Source organism: Corvus moneduloides, chromosome 18, assembly GCF_009650955.1.
Source record: "Corvus moneduloides isolate bCorMon1 chromosome 18, bCorMon1.pri, whole genome shotgun sequence".
NCBI lineage: Eukaryota > Metazoa > Chordata > Aves > Passeriformes > Corvidae > Corvus > Corvus moneduloides.
Window position 1 is genome coordinate 12,155,197 of NC_045493.1, and position 17,774 is coordinate 12,172,970.

At 44.1% G+C, this 17,774-nt stretch overlaps 1 protein-coding gene across 5 annotated transcripts in view; it reads right to left on the bottom strand.

The window, feature by feature from the left end:
* Positions 1-17,774, bottom strand: part of PITPNM2 (phosphatidylinositol transfer protein membrane associated 2) — a 126,460-nt gene that overhangs the window by 100,261 nt on the left and 8,425 nt on the right. For all 5 annotated transcript variants that reach the window (XM_032128084.1, XM_032128085.1, XM_032128087.1 and 2 more), the window contains exon 2: positions 11,227-11,326. The gene's annotated coding sequence lies outside the window, so the exon portion shown is untranslated. The remainder of the gene's footprint in view (positions 1-11,226; positions 11,327-17,774) is intronic.

The window sequence follows — 17,774 nt, forward strand, 5'->3', positions numbered from 1 at the left end:
TGTTCCAGAAGAAAAGCCAAAATTCAATTAATGACACCAATCCTTAAAAGCCAGCTGAGACTGAAGAAACGGCTCATTCAGGAAATTTTTCTTTCTGAAAGCTTCCATGAACTGTAATAATGCAACTATTGCAGGCATTTATTTATTACTACAGAAAGATTTATTTATGAGAGATCTGCAATCAGCTTAATCTCCAAAAGCACAGCCCAGTGTAGTTTAGCCCCTGGCCAGAGTTACTCCTCTGCTTTGACAGCAGGAAGCAGCACCCCATAGCTCAGGAGCTATTGGGAGTAGCCCAGGTAACACCTCAGCAAAACCAGCCAGCACCCTGCACTCCCCCACACTCCACTTTGATGCCAGGCATTGATACGAGAAAGAGGCAGATTCCACAGGCAAGGAAAGCTGGCAAGTGCAACAGTCAGGGTGTGTGTGATGGCATGGGTGGAAGGAGATGGAGAATTGACACTTTCCCTTAAATCAGCATGGCAGGGAGGATTATGAAAGGTTGGTAGTGTGTGTTACCAGACCCTGCTCTTCTGCAAAAGAAGTCCAGTGTCAGATGGTCACAGCACAGAAGATGCAGCAGCAGCACATCTCTGTGTCTCTGCTGGGCAGAATATTCCCCCGAGCTACCAGCAACACGAGTTTGGCAACACTGAAGCCACTTGATTTAAGGCAACTGTGCTATTAAATGAACGTATTAATTTGCAGTAGAGGCAAGCTTATATTTAAAATAAAGGGAATGGCACAGGGGGCTATTTCAATTCATAAGAGGCAGCTATTAAGACAGCACGAAAATGTGGGGAGGGAAGCTTTCCAATAGTTTTTGCTACTTTCTCCCACCATGATTTCAAAGTTTGAGTAGTCAATAAAAGCACATTTCAGGTCTTCAAGGAAGCAGATCTCCACAGTGTCTCAACTCTGTCCAGCACAAGAGACAAATTCAAATGAAAGCATTGCCCGGTTCCCAAGTATCAGGATCCTGGTCCTCTTCTGCTTCTCCTTTATCGCTAGTGAACAGCCATGGTGATAACAAGAGAAGTAAGTACAGCTGTCTAGAGGGATGGCAGGTACTGCCCTGAACATGCCACAAAATTCAACACAAACCAACACAGAACCAGAGCAGAAATAAGAACAAGCGCAGGTTTTCCACCAGCAGGAGCTCTGCCAGCAGCAGGTTTTCCACCAGCAGGAGAACTGCTTCCTGCTGTCCCACCTCCTGAACTTCCTGCCATCCTGTCCAGGGAATATGCCTTTGTCCCTGACCGTGACCTGCAGAACAGAGCCATCCACCCAGACATGAGCATTAAGAATGTCCCCAGCGAAGTCGCAGTGCTGGGACAGTCCCTCCCCTCCGGGTTATCGGAAGTTCAGCAGTGCTGTACCCACCATGACCTTGAGAAGGGACACCCTCCATGCCTTCCTGCTTCTGGCTCCTCATGACAAAATCACTGGTACTGGGCCAAAATTGAGCACCCGTGCCCTGAGAACACAGGGAGGGAGAGAACTGCTCATCACTGCCTCTGACACAACACAGATGACATTTTGCATATTAAGCATACACAGAAAAAAGAATTTGAGCTGTTAACATTTGTCATTGCTGTATATCCCACTGAACCCAAGGGAACACAGCCATGCTCAAAGCAATAGGCACCACAGGCCCTAAGGGTGGTGTGAAACAAAAGACAAAGGGCTCATGGAGTTTGTTTCACATGCAGAGGAAACTCCCAGACAGAAGAGGAAATAGTATTTTGAAGTCCACCTATAAGAACAGCACCAGACAACTGCCCAGGAGACAGTCAGGTGCCAGCTGTTTATGTCACAAGACCTGTAGCATCTCTGCTACACATTCTTACCCAGGAGTCTCACACTGCATCAGGAGTGCTCTTGGGTACCCACCCAGCTGTCCATATGCCAGCCCCTCTGCTGAACACGTTCTCAGCTCCACGAACCACAGGGACAGCTTTGGCTGTTGCTGACAAGGCCACAAAAGGGTCACAAGTGCTCATGTAATCCTGGAGAAGTGAGCACCTGTGGGGCAGGACCCTTTGGGGTGCAGGGGAGCCCCTGAACCACTCAGCCAGGAGCATCTCTGCCCACATCCTCCCCTTCCATTTCACGTGGTAGCTCCTCACTGGCACAGCTGCTGATTAAAGCTTACAGTGACATCTGAAGACTCAAAGGCAAATTAAAATAACCCTACACTTCTTAATCCGACTCATGCTTTTTTAATGACTGGAGTTCCTATCATGTGGAAAGCATCTCTTGCAGGAAACTGCTTTGACCACTACTGTTCATAAAAGTAAAAAGACTTGCTAATGCTCTCCAAACTTCCCACAGAAGTATTTATATCAGCACCCCTCTTTTTTTCCCCGACAATAATCTAATTCATGTGACTCTTATCTTAACTATGAAACAGCATGTTAAATCCAGGCTCACAGCTCATTTAGATAAATGGAATTGGGCACATCTAGCGAGTCATTCCTGCTGTGACATTTCTACTATTGACAGAGTTATTTCCAGGCCCAGCGTGGGCAGGGAACTGGGAGCACTCGCACCCTTCAGCACAGTCACTGCCCCTCGCTGAGGGTGCACAGAAGAGCCAGATTTTCTCAAGGGACTCTACCTGGGTCTAGTCACATGTTAATAAACATTCTGGCAGCATTTCCCAGAAATAACCTTCAACAGTTACCTAGAAACATAATCCATCAAAATAAACCTCAAAATAGTAAGAAACTAAAAGAACTTTTATTGGTAGGCGGTGTTCTACCTATATATACAGAAGAATTAGTGGACAAACTAGAGTCATTGATCAAGGGGATAGCTCAAATTAATTTAAAGGTTATTTTCTTTGTTCTTTTATAAACACAAACAGTGTTTTTAAAAAGTTTCCTTTACCTCATTCTTTCCTACTCTCTGTGAGCTCTGAGGAATAGAGCTGAACCTCGTGGGCCTCTACAGGACTTGAGAGCACCAAGCAGAACCCAAACACTTAGCAGGTGATGAGCTGAAATCAGTCTATTGCTCTAGAGCTTAACAGTTAAATCATCCAGAATAGATTAAAATTTCCCATCAAATAAATTGAAAGGTCTCCTTCAGCACTGAACAGTTCCCCTTCTCCCTATGGCTCCATCCCCACACTCCTTTTTAATCTGAATAAATACGGATGGTATTTGCATCCCCCTCTTTTGCTTTCTATTTTTTAATAAACTGCTGGGATGACGCAGAAACCACAGTCAAAGGATTTTCTTTAGGTACTCAGAGCACTCCTGATCTGCATATTGATTTCAGCTCGTAACTCTTCATAAACAAAACAGGTATGTGAATCTGTCAGTGCGTGTGCTGGTGAATCCTCCTCACAGCCCGTGCACAGGGATTAACAGACCAGCACTGCAGAACACACTGCCTCAGTAGGAACTGGAATTTCCTGGAGTTTCCACTCAAGGCTGTGAAGCTGAGATACCATCACAAGTGGCCCCAAGACACTCTGAGTGCTGGGGTTCAGCCAGGCTATCTCCCTGATAACCCCTCCACAGCCTGGGGACGCGTGTGCAGCATGACATCCACATGCTGACGTTCTAGAGGATGGGAAACCAGACTTGGCTGGAGCTCATCATTTCCCAGCACTGCCTGAGTGCCACGGAGAGGGAGCTGGGCTTGGTTCACAGGGATGCGTGTGCTCTGCCTAACTGCATCCATAACAACGAGCTGCTGCCCATTTACAGCTTCCCTCCCTCCTGAAAAATTGTATTTTCAACCAGATGACACACTTCTGATTATTAAGAAAGATCTCTGCATACCCCAGAAATTAATAATTTCTCTACTCTGCTAAAACCCATGACAATGTAGCCTTGGCTCTGAAAAATTAACTGCTACGGGTCAGTCACAAAGATATATAATTCAAAATTTTCATACATCCTTTCACTCAGGTAGAATCCCCTCTTCAACCCTTCTCTGCAATCATCAAGGTTTTATTGGATCTGGCATAAATATTCAACCCATGCTGCTCATCAATCTGGTTAGAAAGAGATGGTGGGGGTTCAGTTCAAGTCCCAGGGCAGGTTCTCTTCACACCCATCAAATTTTGCTTTTGACCTCAGTAAAAGCAGAGTTAGACCCTAAATAGGTCCATCCACAATGACATAAGGGAGCTTGAAATGGATGAAGACAATACAAGGAAAGAGAACCTCAAAGCAAGATAGTTTAATCAGACAAGAGTGTATTCTATGCAATAAAATAAGCTTATCACCCTTATCTGCATTACGTCAAGTATCTTTTACTTCCAAAAGTCCTTAAGGCTGCAGAGTTTTCAGCTACCTTTTCCCCCCGTTTCCTCTAGGATTAATACTCTTCCTTAGCAGTCTGCTGCCAGCTGCTGCATGGTCTCTCTGGATATCATGAATTAAATTCTTGGGTTTTCTGATTTTTTCCACCGTTAGAAGGACATTTATCAGGTTAAGCTCAGCTTTCTTTCCCTGTCTTACCAGCAGAGTTTTGGATGACTAATCAAAGGTCTGAATATATTTTAAAGATTTAATTCTCCCTTCACTATTTATACTAGTCAATGTCACTTTGACACTATTCTGGCTTTTCACTGCAAAAAACTTTTCAACTCCAATTCCCTTAAAACGAACATGCTCTCATAAGCAGACAAGTGCCATTTGCTCCATCTTGCCCTCCCCCAAGCTAGCTTCAGCTGTCACCAAAAACACAGTAAGCATTTTCCTTTTGGGAACTATATGTTCCTGCAGTTATATTCAGTGGACCAGAAGAGTCTGGCATTGGAAAAAGAACTATCTGATTTCTTGGACTCACTGCAAGAGAACCTGTCTCGGCCAGACACAGTTATAACCACCAAGAATTCAGTTAAAAGATACCCTGGGCAATGAATACTGGCTGTATAAAAAGTGATCAAGCATTCACCCACCTCAGATACAGCTTGGGGCTCTGACTGCCCTCTAAAGGGTGTTTCTTCCTGCAGTGAGAGAAATAAGTAACAGTGAGCAAAACTCACTTCGTACATTAGCGTGGAGGTTTTTGGAGTCACCATCCATGAACTGCCACCACTATTTCAGTATAGAGAAAGTAGTCAACAGCTCTTGAGAACCTCTCACATTTTCACCTTTCTGTTTTCAGTGTGTTCAGATCTGAAAGCATATTTTTCAGTTTAATTCACTCAGCATTTAAGGTCATATCTACTATTTTTGCCATGATCTATGTTGCCTTTTTTCATCTACATTACCTAGAATTTCTATTTCTATGCTCGGTTATAAGGAGGGAAACATGCCCTAAAAAAGCAGCTGCTCCTCAGACCTATCTCGAGGTACTGAACCTTGTAGTGCTCCCTTGTGCCAGGAGCTGCCATGTTCAGATGGCTGATCCCTGTGTGGCAATACCCAGACATCTCAGAGGACACGAGGAAAAAGTACAAAAATAAAAAACACACCCAAGCCATCTTCCTAAAAACCTGCTCAGGGCAACAGTTTTTCCACAGATAATTTCCATCTTCTGCCTCACTATGTGCCAAGCCCAGTCCTCAGGCACAGACAGCTCCCACAACTTCCAAGAGAGGTCTCCACCCAGATCTGCCTCTACCTTAGGTGCCCTTCTCTCACTTCATTAATTGCCCCTTTCCATCACACTATTATGACACGGTAAAAGCACATCTGGAACACATCTGCAGCCTTCTGTCCCCTCCAGGAAGGGCCCAGCATCTCACTGGAATGGTACCAATGGGAATGTTATTGAATGGCGGGGTGAATTGCATCGCATCTGCTCTATGCTGTGCTTAGGACAACCTTCTCCACAGAGCTTTTCCAGGAGGGGTTGTTCATCAGGTCTTATTTTTAAAGAATCTGGGCCAAGTCATCCCTGCTGTAGCTTTAATGACGTCAATGAGCTACAGCAGGGGTGAAATTGGGCCATTATTTTTTATGTCCATATATCCTGTGCCTATTAAAGAAAAAAAAAAAACGCAAAAGAAGATCAAGGAAGAAAAGTTATTGAATCAAAAGACTACCCGGTGCAGAGATTAACATCTAGATGTGGAATGTTCCTCTTTTGTTCCTGCTGTACATTATAAATGTAACAGTTTATGGAAAAAGAAATACTTCTGTAGCATCAAGGTACAATGCGAGTTCTGCAGTGACAAATTATATTCACATTTTGTATCCTGTTTTGATAAAAAAAAAACAACAGAAAAAATCATTACCAGGAAAAGGCCTCTTCAGAACTCAACAAAAGAGAGCAGACACAGTTGCCAGTAAGTGTTAATGTCTCCTCTGTAAACCAATATTCATCACACCCAGCATGTCACCACACAGTAGTAAAGCCCAGTGGACCTTGTCCTGAGCTCATTTCTTAATAAATCCAAAACATGATTATACAAATATCAAAAGAGAAAAATATTATAAGGTTACACCTAACCAGTGTTTTCTGTGAGTACACAAAGCCTCAAACACCAACATGAGAAGGGACGCAGCTGAGGAGACCAAGTCTGCAGATGTAGGACACCAGCTGTGAACAGCAGCAGCAACAGCCACGATTCTGTGGGCATTTTCAGAAGGCTGAACTGCACCATTAATCTTGAGAAAATGTGCAAACAGGTTTCCCACCCCCCATGCCTCAGCCCGTGGGGTACTGCTCGGGCTGCGGACGCGACTCCGGCTCGCCCAACCACAGCCAGCAAGACCTTACAACCACAATTTCTCAACTCCACACCTAAAGCCCACTTAACTGACATTTAAGGGTATGAGTAACCACATTCAGAGGGACATAGGTAAAATTACTCACCCACACGCCTATAGTCAGGCTGATGAACCTCTAAAGGCAGATAACAACTGCCCAGCAACAGCCCCAGATCACAGGAGTTGGTGTTCAGGGCCTCTGCTTTGTAGATAACTTTTATTTCAAAGCTTTACAGAAGATTCCTTTGAAATCTTCGACCCTAATTATCCAAGTCATAGCTTCAGTCAAAGACTAAGTCCTCCTTGCAAAGGCCTTTTTTCCAATTGCTTCCCCTTTGCATTAATGAGCTCTTTTTCCCACAATAAGCTACAACAGTTTGAGGTTTTGTTTTTGTTTTTGTTTTTATTTTTATTCCTCTCCTCCCCTCCCATTCCAGCACTGGAATCAAAATAACTTGAGATGGAAAACGTGTGACCTCCCAAGCCTTTATTTACAATATCACAAACCACAAGGGAAGGTTCTGTCCAAGTTTTCCAGCTGGAATGGGAACAGCAGGGAAAAAACGTGCCCTCATTTTTGCAGCTGTGATATTTAACACATCACAGGGGAGAAGGGTGGGAAGGAGGCAGGAGAATTAGAAGCCAGTAATGATGCCATGGAAATATCGGATGAAGAGCCTCAGCCACACAGGCAGGTTCACATGATGACATCTTTTCTCCTCAGAAATAAACAGAGCTTTGTAGATGCAAATGTAACTGCAAAACCAGTCTGACACACATTTAATGGGGTTACTTCTTCACTTCTACATTAAACCAGACTGTAAAACACAGAAACTTTTTGGACTCCACTTAAGTTTGTATCAGTGCTGTAATGATCTCTCTTCATGCCACCATCCCCCAAAATTAGTACAACAAAGACTTTGTCAAAAAATAGAAGCCTAGCAGCAACAGAACCTTTCTCAGATATTTAAACAGCACAGAAAAACAAACACAAATGAAGGAGGTTTACATCTATAGAAAGTTACTTGCAGCAGGAAACTGTCAGTTAGTTTGTGGTTACAACCACAGCAGCGTCACAGCTCTTTCCTCCCAGTTAAAAACCTATGTCCAAACAGTTCCTCGTGTCTTGTGTTTCTATTGTAAAAGGAGGAAAACCACCAGAAGAAAAACTCACCCCTGTTTCCATGAGAAATTTCATAGCTCCAGATTATACAGGAGACTCTGTAGACCCCTTCTTTTTGAAGAAGGATCCTTCTGTACCTTTCCAAACATTTCTGTCCTGTCTGTCAGGTCTAACCAGGTTTACCTGTAGCTCCCTCCCACCTTTAAAAGATCCCATTCCCCTTTCCTCACCTCTCAGCTCCCCCTTCTCCCTGCCTGGCACAGTAACAAGTGCCACACTAACCCACAACCTTTACACCCTGAGACAGGGGAATGTCACAATTGTGCTGCTTCATTACGCTGCCAAACAGGGCTCCTCTCCTTGCCGGTACAAAAGCAGCCATCACCCAGCTCCCTGGAGTGTTATCACCTCGATCTAACTCTTTACAGTGAGTTTTTCAATCTAGTTGATGAAGGATCCAACACAAAGACTGATTTCTCTGCATTTAGTTGGTTTTCACAAGCTCACCCCTTACAAGGGGTTCAATTCTCATGTCATGGGTCCCACACTAAGTCCCCTGGTAAGTACAGGGTGCAGTAGAAGTAAGGTCCAGGCCCAATCTGTGTCCATATAAAAGGACATAAGGCTCTGGAAGGAGAAGAGCTGGTCACATTACACAGCCAGAGGTGGAAAATCACAGCCCAGCATGGCACAGGCGCAGGGACAGGCACTGCAAGCAAGGCAGGGAGTGCTGGAAGAGCATTAAAAGGAGCCAAGTGCAAAGCAAAGCTGTGCTTCCTTTTGGCAGGACACGACACACTCCTTCAACAACGTTACAAATGGCTTAGAGGGGACATCACTTCCCCAGTGCACAAGGCCCCTGTCCCCAGCCTGCCTCACATCTTCTCAGGCACCCTTGGATTCCACCTCATCTACTTTCCCCTCTTACTATCCTCCTGCCCAGTGTCAGCCCCTGCCTCTTCTTACAGACAGAAAACATCCCATCCAGGCTTCTTTTGCTGCAGGAGCAGTGGAAGCACAAAAAGGCAGCACAGTGCCTCTGGACAGCTGGAAGTGAGGATGCTGAGGGACAGAGCAGCAGGTCCCTCCTCATTCTACACTAGCATACTCCATCTCCCCATCACACTGCGTTCCCCTGGCTCCCTGCCCAGGTCCCACAGCTCCCAACATCACCGGCACACACGGCTCACGTCCGCACTCGCGTCCCTCGGGCTCTGCTCACTGCAGGAATTGAGGACACTTTCCTAGATTTTGAAATAGTTCCATGCAAAACACTCCCAAGGATGATTTGCAGAGGAGCATTCTCCCAACATTTTCATTCTGTCCAGCAGTTTGGATTGAAAGACTTCAGGTTTGGAAAAACAAAGTGCTGCACAGTGATGCTGGCAGAACAGAGGGGGAAATTACCCAGTGCCTACGGTATTTTCCTGGCCATGGTGATTTAGCTTTTCGTCTCCATAAACACTGCATTCCCTGACAAGGTTTAAAACCCATTTCTCTCCCTACACTCCCTACCTGCCAACTCACAGACGTTACTCGCTCTCTGGTGACGCAAGAGCAGGGATTCATTTTCCTGTGAACACCGTTCTGGAGGCAATTTCCCCTCACCTGCCCAGAGAACTAATGACCACTTGGTCACCTCATCAGCCCTGTAAAATCCTTCAGGCAAGAGAAATGAGTGGAGCCTCAGCCTTGGGGCAAAGCAAACTCTAAGCTCTGCCAAGGATTGCATTTCTTGTCTGCTGCTACTGCTAACTCAGAGAAAAACACTCCCCTCTACAACAGCCTACAGGGGAGTGTGTGACCTAAAACTGGAGGCAAAGCTCTCGGGATACAGATGTTCCGCCTCAGCACAGCAGCACAAACTCACATGGCAATTAATGCCTCTACGAGCATCAACTCCTCTGTTAAAGCTGCTGCTGGCAGCTTTTGATCCCTGAGAGACCCAGCCACAGCTCCTTCGGAGCTGCAGTGGGCAGGAAGGAGCTGCTGGGCTCTCTCCCGAGGAAATCAGGTATTCCACAGAGAGACAAGACACAGCACTGGGAACAGCCTACCCAGCCTGGCACTGGGCTCTGCTAATCCCAAACAGAAGCTTCAGGAAGGGAATCGACCTGTAGAATGACAATGAATTCACTGGGAGCCAATTTCCCAACAGGAGACAGTTAAGGTATTCAAGTCACCCCTAGTTTTCAACAATTACTGGTCAAGATATTGCATGTTAATACAGAGCTGCTGTCACTGCAGTCTCAGTGTAACTGCTGTGACCCCAAGGTATAAACCCAGAGAGACTGAAAACATTTCAGTCTGGTAAGTGAACAGTCTCGGATCCAAGCTCATTTATTCTTTCTCTTCTTCCCAGCAATTTGTTGCTCTTGAAGCAAAACCTGACAATTGTTAAACTTTAGCATCCAGCAGCAAAAATGGAAAGTTGCTATACCACAGTATCACCCCAAAGAAACATTTGGTGGAGTCAAAAACACTATTTCTGATAAAGTAAAAAAATACCACTTAAGTGCTGAGGAATGTACTGGAGGAAAACAACAAGATGCAGAACTCTGCAGTCAGGCTAAAGGCTGACACCCCATCAAAAAACTCCAGCCACTAATTTTGTAGTGGTAGTTCACACTATGAATTCTACATTTGTAGAATTCACACAAGAGGTTTGCATGGAGCTGGACACACAGTGAACCCACAAGCAACACTCCAAAGGTCACACCCTAAAGGAGCAGCAGGTACACACATTTATTAAAAAAAACCCCAAACAATCTCTTCACTTTTACTTGTTAAAAGCCACCACAGGTAACTGGTTTCCCTTCTACGCTGTTTATTGGGAAGTTCTGCATCTCAATCCTATCGGCAATGTAAAACAAATTTAAGTTCAGAGGACAAAAAAAAAAAAAAAAAAGGTAGAAACTACAACTTGATGGTAGAAAATGAGGCTGCCCAACTGTTTATTTCAATACAAGGTTAAGATTTTTTTCGAGAAAAAAATTCACCCAAGATTTAAATTAAAAATTACGTTAATTGCACATCCTGTGCAGCCATTCTCCCTTTTAATTTATTTATTTGAAAGATTTTAAATAAACAAGGATGCTGACTAAGCAGAAAAAGGCAGGGAGCATGAGCTTTCTTTAAAAAGAGGTTTATTACCAAGGCACACATCTATGCAATTTAAGCCAACCATGTCCTGTGACTGCCAAGCCCTTCTCAAAGAGCTCCTGCATTCTCCAGACTCCATTTTATCACATTTTCCCCAAGCATTTGTGCAAGTGGAACCCAAGCTAAGGTTAATCCCCTCTCACCTGCAGCGAGTTAGTATCCCTCAGATTAATTACCACTCCCCTGGTAACAGCTAATGGTTCTTCTAACCCAGACGAGAAATAACAGCCATCCAGCTGAAAAGTCAGAACCTACCTTCTGCAAAAAATCTCTCTAGATGCTTCTGAATGCAGGAGGGAGCAAAGACAGCATTGCTGAAAAAGGATGTCACTGTTGGTCCACATGTGTCAACATCCTAGAAAAAGACAGAACACAGTTGCTGAACTGCCATGCCCATGGGAAATCAAGAGCAAGAATAAAGCTGCATTTATTTTCCCAGTTATACCATGCTAATGGCTCCTATGCAAACAACATAAAGCTACAACATTTTATAATTGCACATCAGAGTTTCTCTGCAGACATCCCTCCGGTATGTCAGAAATTCAATACGTGATAGTAGGCGGCAGTGAGCACCTCAGGGATTTAAAGTGTGTTCCAAGCCATGAGTCATCGTCATCTCTAACTCATGGAAATTAGGAAGGAAAAAAAAGATATAAGAAAAAACACAAGCGTTGCACTGACCACTCTCACATGCTCCCTCTGTACCACACTTCCCCTCAAAGCATTTCCCTTCTAAACTGGGAGCTCCATGACTTCCACGGAGGAGACATCACCACAGACAAACCCAGCACATCACAGATTCTTCCGGGGAGCCCCCAGAGCCTGGGCAGGATCCCACATTTGAGGGTGGAAGCAGAGCCAGAGCTGCCCTTGTAATCCCCACAAATCCTTGCACACCTGGAGGAGCAAGGAGACGGCAGCTCCCATGGAGAACAAAGAAAGGGCTGGTGAACCAGCAGCACCCAGGAGGGCAAATCCAGCTTGGGAAAGCCCAGGCACCCTGTTTTCACCCCTAATCCAGCCACCTGCTCTCCCCCAAGGCTGATTTTTGTCAGGAGGGCTGGGGGCCAGAAGGAACCTGTAATGCTGCCTGCAGAGCAAGTTATGGGCTTTGCTCGTCATTCCAAGCAGCCCGCTGCCTTTCGAAGAGATTCCTTCAGGCAGTCTCATCTTTACCTCCAATCACCACAAACTGGTTTTAATGCTGCTTTTAAAGCAGCTGCGTTGCACTTAAGGGCACACACAGGTGCTCTCCACTCCCCCTCTACTGACGATCTCCCCAAGTATATCCAGGTTCCTTTAGGTTTTCTTTAATGTCTTGGCTTATCCTTGTTTCTCTGTCCTCCAAGCAGCAGCCAGAACAGAGCCAGGGCTCTCACAGCACTGGTATAACAGGGTAATGGAGCAGGGAAGGTTGGGGTACATCCCACAAGTCACCCCAAAACCCACATGCTCACATTAAAATTGCCTCTATCTCACTGAACTCCCCATCAGCAGAAATATCCCTTTCCCTTTCAGGTCAGGAAGGGCACAGTTGCCCTTCCCAGTTGTCCTTCCCAGCAGCAGGAGTTTGTGTTTTGCACCGGAACATGCAAATCTGGGTCCACAACCACACAAATAAAAGTACATCTCCTTGACTGGGACTTGGATCCAAGCCTTAAGACCAGCACCCGCTACCAAAGCGTTACACAAAAAAAAAATAAAACATCAATACACTCTGTTCCCTCCCCTAAAGAACCTGAAATGCTTGGAAAAACCATCAATACCTTTAGCTGCAAACACTGCTTCAGTTAACAGATAAATTTACATCTTGCCAACAGCTTAAAAAAAACCAGTAACCGATCTGTACTCTTGTAACTTCTTGCACAGCAATTTAAAAAATATAATAGTGCTTGCACAGGTCAGATTCATCCTGGAGGAAGAGCAAACGCCAGTAACGTTTCAGGACCATTAATCTCAGAAATCTCACCGAGAGCAAGCAGCCAGGCAGCTTAAAAATATATTTAGTCCACAAATGCTTATTAACGTCATTTGCTGATTCACAGCAGAGCTGGGCACACAGAACCCAAATGCCACTTCTGCTTTCCCAGACTGGGTGGTAATGATGATAATAATAATAATAATAATAATAATAATAATAATAAAGTTGGAAGTGTTGAGCATCAAGTTGCTTAACCTATCTCAAAACCTTCCATGACACAACTTTTAGATTGGAGCTGTCAGAACTGGAAACCACAGTCTGTGGCCATGTGGTTTAGGATCTGATCAGAATTTATCTGGAACAGAATCTTAGTTTTCTTTTCTTTCACTGACTATCCATCTTGCTGCCAACATTAATACAGTCAAGACCAGAAGATAAATAAAATTAATTCTTCAGGCTCACAACAAAATTAACACTGAAATTCACCACTACTTTTAAAATTACATCCTCTTTATAACGGAAGAAAAAATATTTGATTATTTGATACCTGTGCCAGTATTTTGTGTGTGAGCTTTGGGGCAGAATTAACTCACTATATTCTTAGGGAAAGCTCTAAGTAAAAATTCTTCTAAATGTAAAATGTTTCTTCCCCTAATGTTATATACAATACAGTGATGCAAAGCCCAAAGGACCTTCTCTCTAAAGCAACTATTCAAATCTGTATGATGGAAATATATTTAAATATAACATTTTAATCTTGCTTTGCCTTTGAATTTTTAAATGCCTTTTCATGAAAGCAAGCATTTCATTTGTCCTTTTAGCCATTCCACCATTAGGATTTACAAGTAAACAAGAACTGTCACATTACCTTTCTCTTTTAAAATTATTCATTATAGCTATGTAGTTTTTAACTCAATACACATCCAATCTGATTGAGCCTTACCAATTTTTACATGTTACACTGTAATTCATTCCTCAAGCACATTGGGATTTGTCCACATCCATTCTTTCTCAATTTTCCACAAGCAAGACAAGTGTCTCTAGATGCTGGATATGCCAGACAACATCCTCCCAAAAGAACCATGCACTACAACCCACACTTCGGTAAATAAATTGTAAAAAATTGAGTCAGAGCAGGGCCCTGCTCTGGCTGGTTGGCTTTGCTGAGCAGGGAACAGTTCTCAGAATCAGCAGAGCCTGGACCCAGGGGTTCAAAAGGTTTCAGTGTTTAGGTGAGGCCAATCTCAAAGCCCCCCAGGGTACCTGCAAACCTGGAAGGGCAACCACAAAGCCTCCTTCAGTTAAGAAAAATCTATCTTCCTACCTCTTTTATTCTTTTTTGTTGCGGGGTTGGGTTTTTTCCCCGTGTTGTAGATTGGGGAAGGATGACAAAAGTTCTTCTTCTCAGTGACAGTAGGTCTGTAGTAATTGTGCTAGACAGAAGAACTGAGTTCTCTCCACATTTGTTAATGGTACTGCAATCAGAAGTGATTAAAAGCAAAAACATTTCTGTACAAGAGAAACTGAAAGTATTGCCTCTGGGAAAACAGAAACACTGGCATTTTCTTTGCAGCAAACACTAAAAGTAATAGATAATTAATGTAGCCTAGGACATTATGACATTTATAAAGCTTGTTTTCTGGAATAATCATAAACAATTCACCTTTACTGTATTCCCAAGTCATCACTTTTTAAAGTCACTGCAGTTTGCAGAGGCCTCGCTGATGCTATTCTTAATTTACTTATTTTTAGGTGTGAGAACAGATTACCAAGGCAAAATTTAAACTTAAAAATTGTCAGGTTTTCAGCCTCTTCTATAATCATTAATCCTGTCTGCATTTCAGAAACATTTTGTGCTAAGTGGAAATCAAATACACAGTTAAAACTGCTTCTGCTTTAAAATTAAACTCCCAAAGTGTGGGAGGACTCAGCATTGTTAAACAAGGGGCATATTTATCCAAACCACCAGGAAAAAGCAATGCAACAAAAACACAGAAATGTGAGTTAACGCAAGAGCTCCCAAAAGGCTACAACAGCATTTTTATTATGGGTGATTTGCAAAGAAGAACATTACAGACTCCCTCCCTTCCTTGAAAGGCTTTCAGGGAAGCATCTCCCCAGGGAAGCCTCTGGGCACTGGAGCAGCTCAGAACCGAATCAAAGACCACGTTTGGTTCTGGAGCAGCACGACAGCTCAGCAGCACCCAAGGCATGAGAAAGCAGACCACAGCTATTAATAGACAGATTCACATGTAAATACCTTTTGCAAAGAGGCAGAGGTGCCACAAGGCTCAGTTTTAGCACCAATGTTGAAAACACCACATTGCACTAACAGAACTGGCATTTACCTTTCCATGGAGGATGTTTAATTAATTATAAGATGCTTTCTGCTGGCTTCTGAAGGCTTCTCTGCTCAACTTCACTTTCCAGTCCTTCCAAGAGGCACCACCACACTAAATCACTTTATACTGGTGGGACGGGCAGAGCTCCCACCTCACCATTACCTGGACAAACACACCTGGTGACAACCCCAGACCACAACTCATCGGTGTCGGGGAACAGAGCCCTGCCAAAGACAGGCAATAAAAAGGCCACTGCTAAGTCAGAGGCACTGACAGCACTGTCTTACAGGGAGAAATGGACCAGCAAAACTGTTCCCCAAGACCGCCACAGCTGGTCTAGCTCAGCCTCCTGCTCTTGCCCAATCTACAGGAATAAATTCTAAGCCCTACCAAGTGTCAGCTGTGGTCAAACACCACATGCCCATGGTTTGGGAGCATCAGTTTCAGACCACAGATAGTCTCCAGAGCCCTTTATCCTCAGAAAAGGTGGTTTCTGTTCTCCTATCAGCCACCCTAAATCACTTAGGGGATGTAAGTAAAAATCAACAAACCACAGGGAAATAAATGCAAAATCCTGAAGAACTCTAATTGGAGGAACAGGCTCCAGGATGTGCCAGGAAATTAATCAACATGCAAGAGAAATGCAGCAGTTAACTGGAAAATACGAGCAGCCTGGAAAGGCACTGAGACCATTTTTCCCTCTCTGATGTTTGTAGCATCTGGACCCTCCAAGTGGCCCGGGGTTACATTCCCAAAGGAGCACAAGGTCCTGGCCTCACTGTAAGCAGCCAGACCCAAGGGAAAGGGAGGCAAAACAAACAGCAAAATGCTTCCAGAAGCTGCCTGGGCTCTGGACCCTGCTGTAGCTATAATGAGCTTTTCATTTGCAAAGCCCTCTCCCTCCTTCCTTAGGAGTCATTAATCCTTTCCTAAAAAAGTCTTTATTCTCTCATATGAAATGAGAAGTGTTACAACCCATTGCTCTGATCAACTGCAAGAAAAAAATATTAAGAAAACCCCAAACCCTGCACACTGTATGCACCCTTACAAGATTTTTAGGAACCTCACACCAATCTATGTAAAACAGAAGAGCCACATTTAATATCACACAAAGGTGGCAACCTGCTCCCCACACACACCACCTTCCCAAACCAGGGTGACTGACCTCCTGCCCCCAGGGTGGGATCCCAGGAACCACCACCAGCAGCATTTGCTCCACACTGGGATTGCTTTGGGGTGGGCAGATCTTAAAAAGCAGCTTTCAAAAGAGTCTATCTAGTGTCAAGCTTCAGACTCCCCTCTGAGAGCAGTAAAAGCCACAGGATTTTTTTTCTCCAGGAGCACAAAAGTGGAGGAGGGAAAGAGAGAAGGAAAAAAAAAAAGGAAAAAAAAAAAAAGAAAGAGCTTCTGGGTGGGTTCAGCACCTGTGTATGCCAAAGGCACTTCATGTTTTATGCATGAGAATGCTATCACCCCAGGAAGGTTTCTAAGTGACTCAGCCAGACAGGGTCTCTACAACCAGCCTTCAGGGGGATTTTTTTTTTTTGAAAAAAAATTATTTTAATTCCTCTGTTTGATTGATAGTATTTTCCAGTCGTTTCTAGCCAGGTATATTTCAAGCAGAGAACTCTATGTCAGCTTCCACCTTGCCCCTTCCCGTATAAATGTGGCAATTAGCACAGAAAAATTAGTCAATTATGCAGTATTTCACCTTAAATAAAGCAGCTCAAGAAATAAAACACCATTTAATTGGTAGCTGACAGCCAGGGAAGGAACACAGTGGCTCAGTAACATGCTTAAAGAGCGTTTGAAATCCATTCCTAGCCCTTGATGGAAGCTTGTCCTTGTCAATGAAATCCACAATCCATAATAATGCTCGGTATTGTGCTTTCATCCTCTGTTTTATCAGAGCTCATCTGCTGATCAATGAGGAGTCCCACAGAATAACACTCTGAATTTCAATGTCAACACAGCAGTACTGTGGTAATGATCGAAAATATTTACATATTGCCTCATTGATCGTGGGGTGTTCTCTTCCAACCATCTGGCTACTGGGCACTCTTCTTTTTTATTATTTTATTTTATTTTTTAGGCCTTTACAACTATTTCAAGCAGGTTATCTTGACAGCTAACTTCCAACATTCCACTTGAATCACATTTCCCTGTTATTTTTAACCCAGGACATCAGCAACACCATTAATCAATTTCATGCCATCTCGGGGAACGGGAAAATAATTTTCCTAACAAGGACAAACCCCCAAAAACCCCAGCAAACACCTGCTCCGTGATGTGCCAATTCAGCTACAGGGTCTCGTTTTTGATGTGACTCAAGGGTGTCACCATTTCAACAACAGATGAGTCAAATGGAAATATGTCCCTCACTCTGCTACCGCTGCCAGGCACGGAGAAAAAAAGGCTGCAAGGGTTGTTTTTCCCACCTCCCGATGGAATATCCCTTGATCCCTGCAGTGCAGGGCCCTGGGCACGCAGCACAAGCCTGGGGTGATGCTGCTTTAGGAACTGCTCAGGTTTTCCAAGCC